This window comes from Pleurodeles waltl, chromosome 10 (assembly GCF_031143425.1).
Source record: "Pleurodeles waltl isolate 20211129_DDA chromosome 10, aPleWal1.hap1.20221129, whole genome shotgun sequence".
In the NCBI taxonomy this organism is placed as follows: domain Eukaryota; kingdom Metazoa; phylum Chordata; class Amphibia; order Caudata; family Salamandridae; genus Pleurodeles; species Pleurodeles waltl.
The window spans coordinates 359,927,422-359,945,172 of NC_090449.1; positions in this window are offsets into that span (position 1 = coordinate 359,927,422).

Consider the following 17,751-nt stretch of genomic DNA (forward strand, 5'->3'; position numbering starts at 1 on the left):
AGGCCCAAACCTTCCTTTTTAATTCATATGTCTCCCATAACTTAGGCCCTGGACAGCCCAAATGGCATGGTGTAGTGTATTTAAAAATTGGACATGTACTATTATGTTTTATATTTTCAGGTAGTGAAAAATTTGTTTTTCAGTTCCTCTAGGCCTATCTGTCCTATATGTTAACATTGGGAACTGCCTTATTATATTTGATAAGTGTAATATCCAATTGGGAAGGGATTGGACCCCCACGTTTGGTGTCTCTAGATTCACCATTTAACATCTCAAATTTTGTTATTCTAAAAATGGCAGTTTTAGAAAGTTGCAATTTTCTTACTTTAGATCACCTAATGCCTTCTGCTCCTTGGTTTAGTGAAACTCTGATTGCAGAAAAAAGCACGGTAAGGTGCTTGAGTGCAGCTGGAGAAAGTCCTTCAACATGGGAGTAAAGGTACTTCGCATGAATGCTCCTAAAGAATATAAATTGATAAGGAGAACTAGAGCAGAGATCTTTTGCAACAGGATTCCTAATAGCAAGAACCCTGCCAAAGAACGTTTCTCTATTGTTAATAGTTTAATTAAATTAGTCTTTGCTAAGCCTGCGGAGTTATCCAATGTTCTCTGCAATAAAATTACACATTTTTTGTAGATTAGATCAATGCTATTTAGGCTGAGATCCAGCCCATTGAAACATCTGCCACACTGGCTGTTCTGGCTTACTGTGAAATAGAGCCAATGCTTCCAGTTCTTAATGAACCGCCTCTGCTGGACTTCTTGTTCTTCTCTACCTTATTAGTCGGTGTGAAGTCTGACTCTCCTGATGACCTCCTCAAATCTGACTTAATTTTTAAATTGCATGATGCTGTTCTCCACTTCATCTCTTTTGAATTTCTATTCTTTCACTGTCTTGAGCCACTGTTCCCCAGTCCTGGAAGCAGTCCAAAGTGCTTCCCCTATTGAAAAAGCCATCTCTTCATTCTTCCTTCCCAGGCAACTACCATCCCATGTCTCTTCTTCCATTTCTGTCCAAAGTGGTAGAAAAACAGGCTAACATTCTCCTGATGCATTTTTAGAAACAAATCACTTTCTGGACAATGGGTTTAGATCTCATCATAGTTCTGAGTCAGCTATACTGGCAATGACTGAGTCATTGCAGAGTGCTGGATGAGAGTGTCTCTGCAGCCCTTATTCTTTTAGACCTGAGTGATGCCTTCGACACCGTCTCTCACAAGGTGCTGTAACAGCACCTCTGCAATATCTGGATTTGGGGTAAGGCCTTGACCTGGTTCACTTCTTTCCTTAGTGACTGTTTTTTCCAGGTTATGTCCCCTCCTTTCTCTTCATCTCCGAGACCCTTCCAGTACAGGGTCCCACAAGAGCATGGGGTCCCTCAGGGCTCCTTGTCAGTGTGAGACTGGCCAAAGTGGGCATCAGGCATTTCCCCAGTGGGCTAGAGGCCAGGAGGGTGATTTTCACCTAAGAGGGCTGATTTTCACCTATTGGGATGCTCTCACTTAAGGCATGGATGGTACTCAGTAATTCCTGCAGCCAAGTGCAATGAAAATACAAGCCTCTGTGCAGTCGAACATAGCTGCCTAAGACTCACTATGCTGTGAGGGAACTGGTTTAACAAAATATGCCAGGGCTGCTTTTACCTCTCAGTCCAGCCCTGCTTCTTGTTGAGCCCTATTCTATATAACATGCATCTATATTAGACCTTTGGCAGAGTTGGTGAGGCACTTTGGGGTATCCATGTATCTTATGCTGCTGATACTTAGGCCCGTATTTATCCTTTTTTTTAGCGCCGCATTTGCGCCGCTTTTTGACGCCAAAGGGCGCAAACCTACAAAATACAATGGCATTTTCCAAGTTTGCGCCGTTTTTGCGTCCAAAAACGACGCAAATGCGGCGCAAAAAAAGTATAAATACGGGCCTTAGCTTCTCTTCTCCTTCTCTGACTCCTCGAATGACATCTCCATTTTTCAGAGCTGTATGCGATTAGTGGATGGAAAGATGGCAGGCAATTGTCAGAATCTGAACTCCAGTGAAACAGAGATTTTGCTGTTTGGTAGACATACCCAATCTTGTGGAGACTCTTGGCAACTGGATAGTTTGGGGCTCCCGCCCACACCTAAAACCACTGTGAAAAATTTGGAAATCTGGGTGGATAACTCCCTTAACTTTGAGATGCAAGTAACCACTCTGGCAGGCACCTGTTTTGGCCTGATAACAGAATTGAAACCCATTATTGGCCTATTTCTACCTCATGCTTACCAACCGATCATTCAGTCCTCATTTTATCTAATTGGTAATATTTTGTATCTAGGCAGTAAAAAATCCATTCTAAAGAGATTACAGTTGGTCTAATATGCAGCAGCTAGATTGCTGTTTTCCCTCCCCAAGTTCTGTCCAGCTTCGGGACTGCTTCACAAACTCTACTACCTCCATATTGAGAGATACATTCAATTTAAAGCTCTCACCTTGACACACAAGATCATGAATACATCTCATGCTCACATTCTGTTTGACCTAATGCAGCCCTATCTCCCTAAGAGAGCAGTTCACTCCGCCCAATTCAACCGGGCAACTATACCATGGTTCCAGAGGAAAAGAGCTGATGGCCTCTCTTTTCAAGTATTAGCTCCATCCCTCTGGAGGAATCTGCCCCTTGAGCTAAGGCTGTTATGCACTCTAGAAATGTTGTTAAAAAGTACACCAAATGTGCCAATTGGGTGTCAGGCAGTTTCCCCTTGTTTAAAGGAAAGAGCACAATCACTTTAGCATGGGTTATAAGAGGTAAAGTGTACAGGGTCCTAAAAGCCAACAAAACAGTTTCAGAAAATGGGACAGTGAAGGCAAAAAGTTTGGGCAGGACCCTCCAGAAAGGTCAAGTCCAACACACATAAGGGAATAACATCTACATTTCCAGTGTATCAGTCTGAGAAGTGACCATCTATGGTGGCAATCACAGAAAAGTAGACAAATGCTAAGAGGAATAGAAATGCAAACGGGCAGCAACACAATGACAAAGAGAAAAGTATTGCCAGTCTATACAATGATGCTTGACCAACAACAAATTCAGACTTGCTTCCTCACTCTTTAAATTTCTAAAAGAGCCGAAGAACTATCAGTTTACGGCAGTGGTTCCCAAACTGTGCGCCGCGGCTCCTTGGTGCGCCGTCAAAATTAGCCAGGGGCGCCGCACACAGTCTGGAAACCACTCGGAGGTGCTTTTAATCGTAGCTTTTCACCGTGGTTTTGGAAACAAAACCCCCTGCATTAATTATTGTGACCAGCGGAGGGCGCCAGAGTACCATTAATAATATCCCTATGACAAAAGAAAGGAAATAGTTTAAAATAAATGGTTTTCAGGAACCTGAACGAGAGAATTAAGAAGTCAAACTGTAAATAGTGTAGGTACAGGTACAGGCTGGGATTACGTTCCCCCACCCGCCAAAAAAAAGTAACATAATGGGGAGCCGTGGCCAACACGGCCAATAGGTCAAAGGAGCCGGGGATCGAAAAAGTTTGGGAACCACTGGTTTACGGACTACCGTCACCTATAACTGACTTGTTAACAACATCATTAACAACATCTGCTCTCCCTTCATTTTCTTAACGTCTTTCTCGTCACCTGTTCTCTTGCAACTTTAATAGTGATTCTTTAATTATCCCCTTGACCCACTTTGCTTTATTATTGCTTTGTCTTTAGTCAATGCACAATGCTTCACTGCTCCTGCACATTATTATTTCTGCCAAATCAAAAATGGCAATTTAAGAACTACTGCATTGTGTTTTTTCATGTAACATTGCTAATGTTGCCTAATGTTTTCGAAAGAAAATCTACAGAAAAGAGGAGGCAAAGTTATTAGACTTACTTTTTAGGGTTTTGTTAAGAGAGAGAAATGATGTTGCAGGCAACTAAAAGATTGAGAAAATAATGATTGCATCTTTAAACAGAATTATACATTTAGGCCCGTATTTATACTCCGTTTGCGCCGAATTTGCGTCGTTTTTTTCGACGCAAATTCGACGCAGAACTAACGCCAACTAACGCCATATTTATACTCTGGCGTTAGACGCTTCGGGCGCCAAAGTGCCCGGAGTGTGCGTCATTTTTTAGCGTGAACCCCTTCCTTGCGTTAATGATATGCAAGGGAGGCGTTCCCGTCTTAAAAAATGACTCCCAGGCCTTTACGTGGTATTTATACTCCCGGGCAAAAATGACGCCCGGGAGTGGGCGTGGCCAAAAACGGCGCTTTTGCGCCGCTTTTTAACGCCTGGGTCAGGGATGGCGTTAAGGGACAAGTGGGCTCAAAATGAGCCCAGAGTGCCCTCCCCTGCCCCCAGGGACCCCCCCTGCCACCCTTGCCCACCCCAGGAGGACACCCAAGGACGGAGGGACCCATCCCATGGACATTAAGGTAAGTTCAGGTAAGTATTTTATTTTTTATTTTTTGTGGAATAGGGGGGCCTGATTTGTGCCCCCCTACATGCCACTATGCCCAATGACCATGCCCAGGGGACAGAAGTCCCCTGGGCATGGCCATTGGGCAAGGGGGCATGACTCCTATCTTTACAATGATAGGAGTCATGTTGATGGGGGATGGGCGTCGAAAATAAATGGCGCAAGTCGGGTTACGATGATTTTTTCGACGTAACCTGACTTGCCCCATTTTAAGACGCCCATGCGCCATTTTCCCCCTACGCCGGCGCTGCCTGGTGTACGTGGTTTTTCTCGCGCACACCAGGCAGCGCCGGTCTGCTTGCGCCGGCTAACGCCATTCAATAAATACGGCGCCCGCATGGCGCTTCAGAATGGCGTTAGCCGGCGCAAAACTTTTTGACGCAAAACTGCGTTAGCGCAGTTTTGCGTCAAAAAGTATAAATACGGCCCCTACTGTGTAGATCACAAATTTGACTCCACAAAATGAATGTCTGCTTATACGTGTGAGAAATCTGCCTGCAAATTCCATAGCTTTTCCACTTTTTGAGTATCAAAATGTTGTCTTTTACTGTTGTGTCTTTAGAATGTTGTTCCCGAGGATTGGAGCAGTTTTAGAACTGTATTTACATTTGGTCCAATCTACAGTGAGCACTTTTACTGTCTGTTGACACTGCCTTTAAACATCTTAGAATTCATGACCGAATCTGCAGCTCCTATCATGTGTCTCCTTTCACCTTTAATTCACACTAGCAGACAAATATCAAGCCAAACATCATGAACAAAACAAAAGAAGAAGCCACAAATAACAGCAGTCACCAATAATGGACTGCAGAGAGTTGAAGCACAGGTGTAATCAGATATTTATTCCAGGATAAATATCCCCAGCACCATTTGACTTCCAACTTTTCAAGCTCTTCTGGCACTCAGAAAATATTTCTTTAATCACTACTATAATTGTTCCTATGAATGTTTTGCTTAGTTGTCTTTGTTGGTAACATTTTTCTCCTCCATCAGAAAGGTGCAAGGCCACACATTTTATTTACTCCGGGCCTCTACATTGTTTGGGTCATTTTCTGAATGAATTTTAATATTTCTACTTTCTACCTTCAGAGTCAAGGTCTTGTTTGGAATTTAATTGCATTTACAAACACTGCTCTTCATTTTTCTTTAAATATTGAGTTGTATGACTTGCAAAATTATTTAAAACATATTTTCTGAAAATGTTTTCTTCCACTGCTTTTATCATTAACTTTGACCAATTCTAATGAATGCATTGTGGGGACACAATTTGATATTGACATTAATCAAGGCCAAGAAATCTTTTAAAATAATCCCCAAAACTATATTGATAATCGGTTGCCAGCTGAGTTAGAAAGGAGGTAAACAGTTCCATGCAAGTACTGGAAGGAAAGTGAAGTAAGTAACTATGAATTAGGCCCTACCTGCAGATGATAGCAGATTTTGAGTCATTCCCTCTAAGTCCTCTGGTATTACCTCTGATAATACCCCTATCCAAAAATCTCCCCAGTAAAACATATTGAAAGAGAAACTTATTTTTGTAATTTTCCCATATTCTATTAATCTGTTTAGGCATCCTAATGAAGGCATAGTGACTGCCAGTTGAATTACTTTGCTGGGTTCTATAAACCTACAAACTCGCTAGCCTTGAGGTAATACATGAGACTTTTAAGAGATCTACTATGGTGTTAGACCTGACACCTTAGGGTGGTCACCCCTAACTTTTTGCCTGCCTCCCTCCACTTTTTTAGACACTGTTTTTGCTGGTTTTAAGACTCTGCATACTTTACCACTGCTAACCAGTGCTAAAGTGCAAATGCTCTCTTCCTTTAAAACATGACAAGATTGGATCTTATCTAATTGGACTATTTAATTTACGTATAAGTCCCTAGTAGAGTGCACTATATTTGCCCAGGGCCTGTAGATTAAATGCTACTAGTGTGCCTGCAGCACTGATTATGCAACCACTTAAGTAGCCCCTTAACCTTGTCTCAGGCCTGCCATTGCAAGGCCTGTGTGTGCAGTTTCACTGACAATTCGACTTGACATTTAAAAGTACTTGCCAAGCCTAAAACTCCCTTTTTTCTACATATGAGACACCCCTAAGGTATGCCCTTGGTAACCCATAGGGTAGGGTGCTGTGTAGGTAAAAGGCAGGACATGTACCTGTGCAGTTTACATGTCCTGGTAGTGTAAAACTCCTACATTCGTTTTCACACTTTTGTGAGGCCTTCTCCCTTCATTGGCCTTCTCCCTTCAAGGCCAACATTGGGGCTGCCCTCATACATTGTTTGAGTGGTAGCTGCTGATCTGAAAGGAGTAGGAAGGTCATATTTAGTATGGCCAGAATGGTGATACAAAATCCTGCTGACTGGTGAAGTTGGATTTAACATTATTTTTTAGAAATGCCACTTTTAGAAAGTGAGCATTTTTCTACACTTAAATCTTTCTGTGCCTTACAATCCACGTCTGGCTGGGTTTAGTTGACAGCTCCTTGTGCATTCACTCAGACACAACCCAAACACAGGATACTTAGCCTTATTTGCATACCTCTGCATTTTGAATGGGTCTTCCTGGGCTGGGAGGGTGGAGGGCCTGCCCTCACACAAAGGACCGCCACACCCCCTACTGGGACCCTGGCAGACAGGATTGAACGAAAAGGGGAGCTGGTGCACTTCTAAGCCACTCTTTGAAGTCTCCCCCACTTCAAAGGCACATTTGGCTTTATAAACAGGGCCTCTGCCCCTACCAATTCAGACACTTCCTGGAGAAGAAACTTTAACCAGAACCGACATCCTGCCCAGAAGAGCTGCCTGGCTGCCCTAAGGACTCACCTGTCTGCTTTCTGTGAAGGACTGCAGCCTTGCTTTTGCTCTGCTGCCTTGCTGCTCTCTGGCTGTGGTAAAGAAGTGCTCTCCAAGGGCTTGGATAGAGCTTACCTCCTGTTCCCTGAAGTCTCTGGACCAAAAAAATGTAATCTCTTTAAGAAGGGCTCCTTGTGCGGCGAAATTTGGCACACAGCCTGCCAGAAATGACGAACAGCCTGCACTGTGGTGAAAATTTCACCGCACGCCAAAGTGGAACGACGCAGTCCAACTTCGCAACAAGAAGATCGACAAAGCGCCAGCTAAATTCGACGCACTGCCCACCTAATAGATGCACAGCCGAGCTGGAACGACGCAGCCCGACTTCCAGAGAGGAATCGACGCAGCGCCTGCTATGTGGTAGAAATTTTTACGCAACACCCACCGGATCGACACAGCTCCTGTGACTTCTTCCTGCCAGTGCAGGAAATCCATGCATCGTCCCCGGGGCGACTGAAAACCCTGCAACCCGAAGAGGATCCACGACCGAGCACCGCCATCCGTGGGTGAAAACTAAACGATGCATCGCCATTTGCGGCCAGAGAAATCGATGCACATCCCTTTGTTTCCACTCATCGCCTCCTCTGGGGTTCTTTGCTGAGATTTTTCAAGCAAACCAGGTACTTTGTGCTTGAAAGAGACTTTGTTTTGCATTTAAAAGACTTAAGACACTTTATATAACTTTTCAGTGATATCTCAACATATACTTATTGCATTTTAATAATTTTGACCTGCATTTGTTCAGATAAATATTATATATTTTTTTAAACACTGTGTGGTGTATGTTTGTGGTGCTATATTGGGTTAATGTATGATTTATTGCACAAATACTTTGCACATTGCCTTCTAAGTTAAGCCTGGCTGCTCAGTGCCAACCTACCAGAGGGCGGGCACAGGATAATTTGGATTGTGTGTGACTTACCCTGACTAGAGTGAGGGTCCTTGTTTGGACGGTGGTAACCTGACTGCCATCCAAAACCCCATTCCTAACGTATGGTTGTACATTATATACTGATTAATATGACCACTGACCATAATGTGTAGCCTTATATTCCTGATGCTGATGCAAACCAGGGTACATCACTGGGTTATTGTGGTCACAGCAAGAAAGAACATAAAGGAGATTGGATGGGTTCCTGTTTGAAAAGGAGCATAAAAAAAGCCCAATGAAACTTGAAATTCTTGACACAATGGGTAAACTTCTGTTTGAGCCTTCTCTGATTATTCATCTGATGTCTTAAGCATGGTCTCCTGAACATTGTGTAGCTGAGTATGTCAACATGCATATGTGGTTAGCAATAGACAAACCCATTAGAAAGATGCTCTGGGCAAAAGGTCCTATATCTGTCATAAAGCATCAAGTTCTGAGGACACATATTGGATCCTAAAGTGTCTACACTTGTTAGAGAGTTTAGAAACTATCCCAAATAGGATAATGATAGAATATGGCTATAGTGTCAATATAAGCTTCTTGGTGCTTTGAGTTGTTTGATTAAAATGTTTGACTTAGTTGAAAGTGCAAAAGAATCAAACATTCCTTTCCTATTGACCCATCAGACCTGTGTCACTGGGTATAAACATATATGTTTCTTCGGCAATCCTAATACTTTGATTTCTCTTGAGAGACACAAAGGCCTACCTCTGAAAATAAATCCATAATAGATAGTTTGCCTCTTCTGATGCAGGTAGGGATCCTGGAGGCTTCATTTTTTAGAATAATTTCATGAAGGAATTCTCAAAATATGTGACTACTTTAACTTAAATTAATAAATTATAATTTTCTGTCAAAAGTTGCCTGGTTTTCCTGGACTGGCAGAAGAAATGGGTTTTTTGCTGGCTGCTTAATTTTTGACAATTAGTCACAATTCAGCTTCTATTGCAGAGGACACTTAATTTACCTGTATGCAAGACTGGTTACCTGCCCTCATTGGAGATGAAATTTAAGAAATGAAATGTCTTTGGGTGACAGAAAGAACTAATGTCAACAAACGTAAGTGTCCAAACAGTTTTTTATAAGACCAGTACAGACATTCTTTCCAAATTACTTCATCTTACATGACAAGATAAACTTCTCATGGATACAGAGATACAGGAACTTATTGGCAATGGAGCTGTGGAAATGTAGTCCTTCTGCCATAAAGCTGCATTAGCAAAATTGTCCTGTAAAAGAAAGAACCAAGAAAAAAAACAAAAAAACAACAATAAGCTTTGACTGGTCAGAAATCTCAGACATGTCGATTCGTTTGTGGCCTAACAACATTTCAAAACGGAGACTATCCTTTATCAAAAGGAGTGTTTACATCCCATTAATTTAATGGTTCAGTTGAGCCTCCAGGATGCTTATCTTTCTTTTCCAAACCACTAACACCATGGGAGATTCCTTCAATTCTCAGAAAGAAATGTTTTTTCAGTTTACTGCTCTTACATTTTGACTTTTCATCTGCCCCTTGTTGGTTTACTAAGTTTCTCAGACCGGTTACATCCCATCTCAGTTCCCAGAGCATCAGACTTTTAATATAAATAGGGGATTTTTTTTGTTAGACTTGGACAGTCATCTTCCGATTCACATCTAAACCTCTATTTCTATACTAGATAACCTGGGATTTGTTGTCAACCAAGAAAAATATTGACTTACCCCTGGGCAGTCATGGGATTTCCTAGGTTTCAAAGTGGATTCTCTGATATCTACTCTTTATCTGACCCCAACAAATGTTTGCCTGATGAAGAAATTATTCTCTCAATTCATAACTGTCTCACAGTACATTGAGACACCTAGCCAGATTTGTGAAGTTGCTATCCTCATGTATTCAGGCAATTGTCCCGAGCCCCCTTTATACCAACCTGCTCAGAATCTAAACATCTGTCACTTAAATAAGGGGTTGTCTTATTTAGATAGATCAGGAGACAAAAGAGGCAGTTGGTTGGTTGGTACACCTGCAAACATGGTACAGTGGGTCAATCAGATCCCCTTCTGAAATAAGACACAAGTTTCTTAGGCTGGGGGTCTTGTTCTTTTCAAAAGGTTCACGGACATTAACTATTTACAGCTACATGCCAGCTCCTTTCCAGTTCAGACAGTCACAGAATATTGTACTCACTACTCAGTCCTTCTAAGAATGGACAATCATGGAGCAATCCACTCTATAACTCACCTAAACAGCATAAGATAACATTTTCTTTCAGAGATAGCAAACCAGTTTGGGGATTTTTACCGACATTCTCACATCAGTGAGATCAGAATATATTCCAGGTTTAAACAACTTAGTCACAGATTGGCACTCCTATCACCTTTAACACTACAGTGAGTGGCAACTTCATTTTCCATTTTACCAAGCTCTCCTGTCTCCAAGAGGGCCATTTTCAATTTATTTCTCGCCTCAATGCACAACAGCCTGTATTTTTGAGTCAGAAGCTGAATTTCAAAGCCCTGGCGCCAGATGCATTTCTTCACTCTTGGGGCCATATTTATACTTTTTGACACAAAACTGTCAAAAATTTTAACGGCGGCCTACGCCATTTCTTAGCGCTGCTCGGGCGTCAAATTTATACTTTGACGCATGGGGGTGCAAACTACTGGTGTGAGTCTTTTTTTTTACTCAAACCAATGCGTCACGTCACAAAGAAAAATGATGTTAACGCAGCGAAAATGACTTTGATCCGGTTTACAATGTCACAAACGCCATGCAATTGCGTCAAAAAGCGGTGCAAACACTGCAAATTGTGAAAAGGAGAGCCAAAATGGATCCCAGAAGCTTTGAGAGACCCCAGGAAGATGACAACCGACAAGGAACCAGCCAGGAGGACCCACACAAGACCCAGGAGAGGGAGAAGAAGAAAAGGAAGTGTCGGTTCAGTGCAGAGGAGCAGGAAATACTGGTGAAAGAGGTGACAGAACACCAGCACCAACTTTTTGTCACCTCTAAATTGCCAATTGGGAGGAGAGAGGCAATTTGGCAACAAATTGTTGACAAGATAAACAGTGTGGCAGAATTCCGGAGAACAGTCATCGAGTGCAAGAAACGCTGGAATGACTGCAAGCACAGGACCAATGAAAAGATGGCCAGGAACAGGAAGGCAGCACTGCAGACTGGAGGTGGGAGTCCTACACCGCAGGAGGCCCTGGACCACATGGAGGAGATGGTGGCAGCCGTCATCCCTGAGGAGATCGCCACAGAGTTCAAGGACAGGACAGCGCAGACTACCAGGAGACAACACAGATGCATGGTATGTGGCATGGGAAACTAAAATAGCTATTTGTAAACTGTAAGCGGGGGGACCTACCTACTACACAATGCATGGAAGTCATGATGTTCAGGGAGTGGAATGGGCAAAGGGGCACGGCACGGGGGCATGGGCTGTTCAGAGGAAACTTGGGCACAGTACTACACTAAACCAACAACATACGCATTGGGGTATGCTGAGATGCCAAGGACGATGGAAAGGTAAAGCCAGTCCAGGGGGGTAGGGTACAACGTAAAACTGTCACATGACAGCTGGTATTCTCCCTACATGAACTAGGGTTCAATTAACAGTCTCAGGCCATATCCACAAGTGGAATTTAACATTGACAACAGTTGCCACTACCACCTACTGCTGTGTGTGCAGGTCAAGTAGCTAATGGCTGTTACGTGCCCATGGATCAAACACACCCAAATTAGAGGGTTCAGGATCACAACGTTATCAATCCCCTGTAATCAATAAAAATGTGCTAAACCAGACAAATGTGAATGTCCATAGTCGCTACAAACATCAGCCATTGTCATAAACATTATGAGGTACACAGCAGTAATGTCATACCAATGCTGCATATGTCAGGGTCCACCCTGTGCCTGGGTCACAATAGCTGCAATGACACCATGCAACATCCCAGCTGTTATACTGCTCAGACAACAGCATTGAGGGGGAGGACATATGTAACTGGCTAGTGAAATAGACCCGCAGAGTCAGACGAGGAAATGGAACACTGCTAGGACCATCAGTGCAATCCAATGTAGCACACATTCCCCAACATCAACATTACACACTACCAATGCTTACATCTGTAGTGTGCCATGCCAATGCTATACATTGTATATGCTAGGTCTCAGCAACATATAGCTGGATGTGAAATATCAGAGACTGGGGCAGTTCCACATTGTTAAGTGTGGTGCACGTGCCATCAGAACACCAACAGCCAGTGCAAGGCCACAACATGGGAATGGAAGTAGACGGAGGGTTGAGTTGTACAATAAGGTGGCAACATACAATTTAGGCAGAACCTACACCTAGAGGATGTGGCGCAGACAATTCCCCAAACTGCCCACACTACATGTGACATGCAGGTGGGGCATAGGCCTGGGAGAATGCTAATATTAAAGACAGGAACAATGAACAGGAACCAATATCACAATGTACAACTAATAGGAAGTAAGGCGCGTCACATTACAAATGCCACAACACAGACACACTAATTGTACTATATCTCATTGCAGAGGACGATGGCTCTCCTCTGGATATGCCTGTCCTGGGCTTCCCTGATGACATGGATGACGAGCTGACAAACATCAGCCAGCAGACCCTTCAAGATGTCCTTGGAACCCTCCAGACCCCACCTTCAGTTGCAAGGAGGAGCACAGATACAGCAGCCATCACAGAGGACCCACCCGCCACCCTAATTGTACGACCTGCCAGCTCCAACCCAGCTGAGGACTTTGACGACACTGGCACCAGCTTTGAGAGGACTGTAGTTGGAGTACAGCAGGAGCTGGCCAAGGAGGTGCGGGTGGGGATGCCAAATATGGCAGCCAGCCTAGAGGGGGTGCGCTTGCGCATGATATAAACTGTAGAACAGGCAGCAGCCATGCAAGGGCAAACATCAATCTTGCAAGAACTTCAACAAAGTGTGAAGGAAATCAGCACAATAGTAAGAGAGTTGACACAACAACTCCAACAACAAACCTTTCAACTTGTGCACGAATGCAATATTGACCCCCTCAGGGCTGACCTTGCTGCCTACCACAGTGATGTAGCTGCTATCCTTAAGAACCAGCAGCTACTCCTTGCTGCAGTAATGCCCTTAATAGCCCCACAGTTGACAGCTACAGGGATTTCTGACTCCATGTCTTCAAACACTGAAGTGTGTGTGGCCCCTTCAAACCCACCACCACCAAGGGCAGATGAGACAACACACACATCAGAAGATGAAGACGTGGAACAGATAACCTTCACCCGTAAGAGTACCAGGTAGCACTAGTCCCTGCCACATTGCCACTTATAATCAAGGTCCTGTGCTTTGTAAAGTGCCAGTCTTGCAACAGCTGCTCACAAGCACTGTTCTCCAGCCCACTGTTTACCTTGTCACTATGCCCTATGATTGTCTCTCACTACCTCATTGGCAATTCAAGTCCCTCTGCACTGTATGACACTTCACCCCAGCATGTCCGATGACATGTCCTTTTGCACTTGTGTAGGATCACAATGGAAGGTGTCACACTAATGGACTCACAATCCTGGACTATGTAAATATAGCACTACAGCACTTTAAAATAAATAGCACTTACACAACCATTTTGTCTCTGTGTATTGTGACACATCAAACGTGAGAGAGATTAGTGATGTTTGCCTCATGTCAATGCCCATAGAATGTCAATACAACTGCCCTGAAAGAATGTGGGCTGTTAACTATGCACTGTGGTCTGGATTGTGCCATCATCTGCCCTTCCGGAGGGTTAATTCTGAGGCAACTAGAAACTATACAGAATAAGGCTGTGTTGGACAGAAAAAGTATTCTTCAAGGGATGTCTAAGCAGAAACTTATTGTCTTCAATTTTTTCTTCCAGACAATCTTTACATATGTGGCATTTGACTCAAATTTTTCCTCACACACACACCATACAGCAGGAATGGATGTGTCTGAGTACGTACAAATAAGTAACTTGGCTGTACAATGTAACAAATGATAGGTGTGAGTTATGTATACTATACTACATGAGATTATACCACCACTCACCTTATCAGGGTTCACATGAACATCAGGCTGCATGCAGACGTAACACAGTGTCCTCAATACCAAATCTGGTCTCAAAGTATGTCAGATTGAAAACATACATGCAAACTTAACAACACATTGGGAACCATAGTAACCGTGAGTGGTGGGTGCAATGGATGGCAGATGCATAGAGCAGTAGCTTTGGTGTAGCAACCAATGTGACAGCTCAATTGGGATTTGGATGCAGGATGGAACACAAATGCAAATACTAAATTGACACTGTTCACCCATGCCAAGGCCCTGATCCCAAAGCATTTGACACATACTGTAAAGGAGTACCTAAATATTTATTTAACAGTAAAAATGGATAATAAAACTAGGGGAAACACCTTAACTAACCTAACCTATCCTAACTACACATTACCCACAACTGGTCCTAACTACCCTAAGCTAAACTTCCGTTTCACATTTAACTAAACACTCTAAACATCAACCCCCCTTATATGACGGGACACATGGAGGACAACATTTACTAAACAAATATATATATATATATATATATATATATATATATATTTATTTATATATTTTTTTTTTGTTTGTTTTTTTATTTAATACACAAAAACCCCAACATCATTCCCCAGCCACCGACCCACCCACATAAAAAAAAATGTAAAAATATCATACCCTCCACCCCAACCCACTACTACTAACTAAACTAACAGCCTATTCTAACCTAACACTAAGCCCCCTAAACCCACTAATTAAAAGAACCAGGAAAGAGGAGGGAGGGTAGGGAATCATGGGTGAGGGTATCATATTCACAAGTTCAACCTCCGCAGGGACTTCTTAATAGCACGCACTCTCCTATTTATTTGCGACACCTCCTGCTGCAGCTTGTCCAGTCTGCCAACATCCGTTGCATGTCACGTTGCATAGCACGAAAATCACCCATGTCAATGACTGCAGCAGGGGTGGTCTGAGTGCCAGTTGTCGAGGGTTGTCCAGTTTGTGGTGCCATGCTTGGAGGGGGAGGAGCAGGTGCTGCTCTCAGTGGTACAGGAGCTGAAGAAGTTAATGGTCCTGCAGTGGTGGCTGGCATCCTTGGTGCCACCTGGGTCGTAGTGGTGGTGCTGGTGGTGGTGGCTGTTGTTGACACAGAAAGGCCCCCTTGGGCAAATGCCCTCCACACCCCTTAGGCTCTTTCATGGTGATAACGCCGTGCCATGTGGCAGAACCCAGACTCCACATCCAGAATGTGGCGGTAACGCATCGCCCTCCCCTGAAATTCATGGATCTGGCTGGCATCCATATTGGCTGCTGTTAAAAAAGATAAAGCCAAACATTAGGCACATCATTTTGTGATACATCTACTGATGAGAATCAGACAATACATCTAATGCAGCTGAAACAGGCCATATCACCACACAGATCACAGATTCTCCCTGAGGAAGTACATGCCAGCGCAGCCTACACATGTCCTATCTAACAGCACAGCAATGCTCTAAAAGATGTGTACCAACTTAAATGATCTAAGCATCACTGTTCAGCCATTAGTCACGTAACAAATGCTGCAAGTCCTCCAAATATGACAGGCCAACTAATGACTATCTTCTGGATGACAATCAAGGGCTACAAGATGTGTGATTTGTAAATGGAATGGCCAGGATGGTATGCAGTTGCTAATCAAGAGTGGGTATCCTAGGTTGGGACAAATGACTTACAGATTTACATGTCTGTGTACTACACTTGGATCATCATACGTAGGTACACATATTTCATAACCCTAAGCCTGTGCCTCTGGGGGGATGGACAAGCAACACATACTTTCAAACACCAAGGACACCCAGGAAGCTTTGGACAGCTGTACATGGGTTTAGTCAGTGAACCAGAGGTAAGGAGGGTGTCCAACTAGGATAGATACAAACATTGGACAATCCCATCCACATTTATGTTTGTAATTGCAGGCAAATGTCAACATCATTTGATACCACCAATACCTGTCCTACAACAAGCAGATAGATGCAAGCACACACCTGGGCATGAGCTGCATGCACACCTATGACATTGCACTCAAGTGCCACATACAAGTAGCACAACATGTGGAGCTAGATGCTGCTAGGAAGTCAAACATACAGTCAAACATGTTCATTAGTGAACAGGGAGGCTCAAGTCTGTGGGTAATACTTTGGCATCCCTATTCTGTGAGATTCAGGGTATGACTTGCTGACTAAATCACGAAAATGGCCCTCTGCTAAATTTTCTTTACAAGAAATTTAACAACAAATGTCACCCTATTCACATGGCCATGCCTATAGGGCTGCACAACAATCCCAAAATATGACTATACGCTACTGATTGTCCAACTCAAATATGGAAAAAAAAGTGAAACTCCAGTCAAGTTACATATCAGATCATGTGCCAGCACATCATAGCTTGCTATGTGTCCAACACACAGGAGTCAATCACACAACAGCTGCAAACACAACACAGAACAGAAATATCAACTCTTACTGGATATGTCAAGGTCTGCAAATCGAGCCACTTCACCAATTGTGTAAGGGGCAGGTCCACCCCTAAAGCATGGAAGGGTGAAATGTGCTCAATGTCTGTGCACTGTACAACACTTTCAAATAAACTTACTGTGTGTGACATTATATCTGAAAGTCCAGCTACTCAGGCATGATGATAGTCCAACATACATAGCACTGCAAACATGTATAGACCCTGTCACTCCAGTGAGTGATACACACACATCTGCACACATGCAGTTTCCCTACCTATCATGTGGTGACAGACATGATCCATCAATTGGTTGCAGACTCATTTATGGAGTGTACTCCTTTCATCATTTGTAGTAATGAGAGACATGCAAAGCCACATTCCTGGAGCACTGCAATACCAGTCACTCAGGTATTGTGGCTTGTCCATTAAAGGGCAATCAGTTACTGTGTGATGCTCATGTGGGTTAATTGGAGGTCATGATTTATTATACTTTCTATGATCCCTTTCACGTAGGGCCTGTGTTGTGTGTAGGTTACATATGCTACATTTAGAGTGTACCCTGAGCCACATATGCCCCCTATGACACCATAATGGCAGGGATCCTGTGCGTTACTTGGTGACAATCTGAGGCAAATCATGGATTGGCCATTTTTCAAATTTTAATACAACAAAGAAATACATGCTGACAGTGTATATTGTGGTCATCCATGACAGAATGCATGGGCACAGGTGTAGCCATTGCACCTGAAATGTGTCACTCATTGCCCTATGTACCCATATTGTGTTTTGGAAATCACAGTTAGCCACATTCATCATCTTACATATGCCAAGTTGGGAGATCAGCAGGTATACAGCAAACTGACACTGTCACATTATTGAAACATGGTTTAGCAAATGTACTACTGTGTCAATCATGATGATGTAGGTTTCAATTTGTATGTACCTTCGGAATGGCAGCAGTC